The sequence below is a fragment of the Cupressus sempervirens genome, chromosome 3 (genome assembly GCF_028749045.1).
Source record: "Cupressus sempervirens isolate cs-2001-9-10 chromosome 3, ASM2874904v1, whole genome shotgun sequence".
Lineage (NCBI taxonomy): Eukaryota > Viridiplantae > Streptophyta > Pinopsida > Cupressales > Cupressaceae > Cupressus > Cupressus sempervirens.
This window is the reverse complement of record NC_143120.1, coordinates 424,437,586-424,443,027: the sequence shown is the minus strand read 5'-3', so window position 1 is coordinate 424,443,027 and position 5,442 is coordinate 424,437,586. Positions and strand designations below refer to the sequence as shown.

Here is a 5,442-nt window from a genome sequence, read left to right as displayed (position 1 = left end):
TTTAATAATTCTTTTTAAATGCATGAATTTTAAATTGAACTTATTTTATTCTTCCCTTCATGCGAGCAGATATTGGAGTTATGGTGCCAGAAAGACTTCTCTAGGACTTAGAGTAACACTTTGACAAGTTAGAGCATGATTTAAAATTTAAATTTTGCTATTAAAATTTCCAATCTAATCAACAATAATTATTCACTATTGTCATGCTTTGTAAGCATATTATCTCTTATTCATACACTATTCCAAATGGGAGAAGAAACATTTGCTTTAACATTATTTTGAGCACTTCAATTATAAGTATAATAATTACCTCTTTATTATAATAAATATAGAGACATATTTTTCAAATGATTAGAAAAGAAAATTGATAAAATCATATTCATGATCAATATTTGAATGGGTATATATGATTGATAAATATATAATTATTTAAATATATATCCATTATTTAGGAATATAAATATTATTATTTTATTTAATGAATGTTAAAAAATAGTCATACAAAATTATATTATTATGTGTTATGTTTTATGATATTAGATTAAAAATGACTCTAAATCAATTTTAAAAATTTAAAATTATTTTTATTATAGTAATTTGAATATAATTATATTTTAGTATCTAAAAGATTATTTGAAATAGATGGATAATAGATTAATAAATTGCTTATAAAATTTTATTTGTTTATGAATGAACAAATAGATAAAAAAATAGAAATATATAATGTTCTTAAAATAAAAAATAAAATAAAATATAAATCATGAAAATAAATACAATTATATCCTCGATATGAAATAATTTCACTATACCATCAATTAAATGAATTCTCAAAATTATATTAGAAGTCAATTAAATTATATAATTGCTTATAATATGCATTACCTTTAAATTTTTTGAACAAAATGTAAAGTCTAAATAAAATATAAACATCTAAAAATATGTAAAAAGTAGATAAATAAACTCACATATATATTAAATAAATTTATTTGATTTTAATATGTAAAAAATATAATTTTATATTTTAACTTCGATATATTATTTTATAAAAACATTTTTATGTTTTAAAATTATTTGATTTACAATTTGATAAAATAACCAAAGTTATATTACATTTGCAATTCATAGAATTTAACATAAAGAAAAAATATATAACTTAAAAAAAATATACATAGAAAAATTACAAATTTAAATAAACAAATAAAAGAAAATATTAAATTATGTGCACAAATAAATTTTTATTGCAACTCAGGCAAAAACATTATAAATTTGTCAGTTTACTGCTTTGCACTCTGCGCTGACGTACTTCCCTCTGTCGCGCTCAGGCATGAGTACGACCACAGGATGCAAAATGGCATGGGCATGAGGAGGCATGAAGATGGGGGCATACCCAGGCAGTCGAATCGGCTGCCTGGGTAGCCATTGCCCATTGCAAGTACTCTGGAAGGGTCCAATGTGTATGAAGTCTGCAAGCTCTTTGACACACAAGTACTGTTGACATTTATGTTAAGTAAAAATTTAGTATTATCTAATTCAAAATATCTTCTCCACAATCAATTCACCGAATAAGGGTATCCTTTGTACTAATGACTAGGACAGAAATATCAAGTCCACGTTAACTTCTAAAATAGAAATAATTAGACATTAGTTGTTTTCCACATTACAAGTATTGTTGACATTTATGCTAAGTAAAAATTTAGTATTATCTAATTCAAAATATCTTCTCCACAATCAATTCACCGAATAAGGGTATCTTTTGTACGAATGACTAGGACAGAAATATCAAGTCCACATTAACTTCTAACATAGAAATAATTAGACACTAGTTGTTTTCTACATTACAAGTACTGTTGACAATTATGCTAAGTAAAAATTTAGTATTATCTAATTCAAAATATCTTGTCCACAATCAATTCACCGAATAAAGGTATCCTTTGTACTAATGACTAGGACAGAAATATCAAGTCCACATTAACTTCTAACATAGAAATAATTAGACATTAGCTGTTCTCTATATTACAACTACTGTTGACAATTATGCTAAGTAAAAATTTAGTATTATCTAATTCAAAATATCTTCTCCACAATCAATTCACCGAAGAAGGGTATCCTTTGTACTAATGAGTAGGACAGAAATATTAAGTCCACATTAACTTCTAACATAGAATTAATTAGACATTAGCTGTTTTACCTACATTGCAGCAAGTACTTTGGAAGGGTCAATGGGCACGGAGTCTGCGAACTCTTTGACACGTAAAAGAAGAAGAAAATATCAACCGCAAGTCAATTTACCGTGTCTGCCAACCGATTGACAGGCAACACGTAGAAACTATCAACAGCGAAGGGGGCTTAAATACGGTCGGGGAGCCATTAGATTTCTCTTCGTCTTGAGGTTTCTCTTTCCTGTGAATTTCCATCCTAGAAATTCTTATGAGAAAATCCCAACGGGCGGAACGGTTTTGGCGATGGGAAATGTATGCTTCTGCTTGCTTTTTGGAGCTATCCTGTTTATTCAGCTCAAGGCCGTTAATTGTGGTACAGGAGATACTATTTCGTTGGGCGCCTCGCTTAGCGGAAATCAGACAATAATTTCAAAGAGCGGTACATTTGAGTTGGGATTCTTCAGCCCCAATGGAAGCAACTGGTATATTGACATCTGGTACGCCCAAATTCCAGATAAGACTTATGTTTGGGTCGCCAACAGGGAGACTCCCGCCAAAAACCGGCCTGGCATTTTCATGTTGTTAAAAAATGGTAGATTGGCACTGTTCGATGCGGAGGGCGCATCTATTTGGTCAGTCAACACTACAGGCAAGGCTGCATCCCGGGCTGTGTTGTTGGATTCTGGTAATTTCCAACTGCTCACGGGTGCAGGCAATGAGCTTAATATTGTTTGGCAGAGTTTCGACAATCCTGCAGATACCTTGTTGCCCGGAATGAGGTTCGGTGGACATCAAAAGGTAATCTCTTGGAGAAGCTCAACGGATCCTGCTCCCGGACTGTTTTCCCTACAGAGGGATCCGTCAGGGGCCAATCAATTTGTGCTCAAGAGGAAGAATTCTGAACAGTATTGGACGACCGGAACTTGGGACGGCAAAATTTTCAGTGGAATGCCAGAAATTGCAGACAAACATATGTTCAATGTCAGCGTTGAGAGCAATGGCTCTGATTTGTATTTCACTTACATGTTGGTTCCTAATTTCAATGTCCTGGCACGTTACGTCCTGACGAGGTTCGGACAAGGTCGACAGTATCCATTCGTAAGGGACAGTTGGAACATGTTCTGGTCTGTCCCTAGAGATGGATGCGACGTTTATGGTGCCTGCGGTGCCTACGCAACCTGCGACTCCAGAAATCTCCAGTCCTGCAGCTGCGCGGAAGGCTTCGAACCCAGAGACAATCGAGCCTGGGTCTTGCAAGATTGGGCGTCCACTGGCTGTGTCCGGAAGAGCCCGTTAAACTGTAGCGGTGACCGATTCATCCCGCATCCCGGCGTAACGTTGCTTGATGATTACGCTTTCTCATACCCTGCAATATCTACAAAGAAAGATTGCGAGAAAGCCTGCTTCCGCAACTGTTCGTGCACTGCTTTCTGTTTCACTCCTCCTTCAGGGCCCTGCCGAATCTGGGCCGGAGATTTGCTAGACATGCGCATGAACTCTGCTTCATGGAGAGGGAATACGAATGTCTTTATTAGAATGAGCCCCTCTCAACTTTCCGAGAAACGCAAAGCCACAAGTATTATTGGCCCAGTGCTCGGGATTGTTGGTGCACTCACCATTGCCCTCACTATTTCTTCCGTTTTCATTTTGCGGAGGAGTCAGCAGCGATCGATGGACAGCCATGAAGATTCTTTGGACTCTTTTCTGAGAATGTTTACTTATAAGGAGCTGAAAATTGCAACAAGGAATTTCAGATCTGAGCTGGGGAGAGGAGGATTTGGCTCCGTGTTCAAAGGATCTCTACCAGACGGTACGCTTGTGGCCGTGAAAAAGATGAAGTGTTCAAGACAAGATGAGAAGCAATTCCGAGCAGAAATAAGCTCTCTTGGAAGCATACAACATGTCAATTTGGTCAGGCTTCGAGGGTTCTGTGCGCAGGGATCAAAACGGTTGCTGATATATGATTACATGCCCAACGGCTCTCTGAATTCCCTGCTGTTCACAAGTAATTCAGAGAACAGAGAGGGGAAGGTACTCGACTGGAAGGCCCGATTTGAGATCGCGCTAGGCACTGCAAGAGGGTTGCTCTATCTCCACGAAGAATGCAGAGGGTGCATCATTCACAGTGATGTGAAGCCTGAAAACATTCTGCTGGACAGTAATATGTCACCCAAGTTGGCCGATTTCGGGTTGGCGAAGCTGATGGGTAGAGATCTGAGCCGTGTGCTGACGACTACAAGGGGAACGAGAGGATACTTGGCTCCCGAGTGGATCGCCGGTACTCCAATCACTTCCAAGGTCGACGTCTACAGTTTTGGTATGACTCTTTTGGAAATCATTTCGGGGCGAAGAAATCTGGACTTAACCGTGCAAGATTCGAGTAAGCTTTACTTTCCTACATGGGCTGCTAGCCAATTTCAGCAGGGAAACATAATAAATATTGTGGAGGAGGGTGTTGTACAAGAGGAAGTAGGCGTTGAAGAGGTAAGAAGAGCATGTATCGCAGCACTGTTATGCATTCAGGAGGACGAGGAAGTGAGGCCAGGTATGAGGCAAGTGGTGCAGATGCTGGAAGGGAAGATGGAGCTTCAAACGCCACGTGTTGTGAGTTCTGCCCTTATGGATAGGCCAGCAAACCGAAGCTACACAGACAGCTATAGTGATAGCAGTTGCTAGCTGCTAAGAGGTTAGGCTTGAATATTATGTAAAAGGTGAAATCAGTTCTAAGTAGTCAATAAAAATTTGCATCCGACTACTTCATATCTGTCTAGTATTCTTTCACGAGGACTTCATTTTGAGAAATTGAGTGCTCAGCAATCATGTCGTAGAAGTTGGTTTGAATTTTCGCGATAAGAATAGTAATATCACAATTTAGTTATAACATTATATTCATTTTAAAAATAATTTTATTTAATTATTATTATATATAACTTTCTTTATATTGTATATAATTAACATATTATTATCAAATCAATACAACTAATATATATGATTTCTTACGTATTAAAATTTAAACTAAAAGTAACTCTTAATTTTAAAAAAATGTGAAGGTCTATTCTTATCTCTTCCCCCTCTCTATACACTATCAAAATTAAAATATGTAAATAATACAAAAATATATTCTATATAAATATATAAGAAAATAAATTTAAATTAAACAAAATAAACCAAATCTCTCACTTGAAAATAATACTAAATAAAAATGTAAAAACTCAAATAAATAAAATAATAATATAGAAAATATGTCTATTTATGCATTGTGCTCTCTCCCTCACCATCTCTC

The 5,442-nt window shown here is 35.7% G+C and overlaps 1 pseudogene; it reads left to right on the top strand.

The window, feature by feature from the left end:
- Nucleotides 1–2,462: 2,462 nt before the first annotated feature.
- On the top strand, nucleotides 2,463–4,835 carry LOC149566835 (G-type lectin S-receptor-like serine/threonine-protein kinase At2g19130 pseudogene; annotated as a pseudogene).
- The last annotated feature ends 607 nt before the right edge of the window (nucleotides 4,836–5,442 follow it).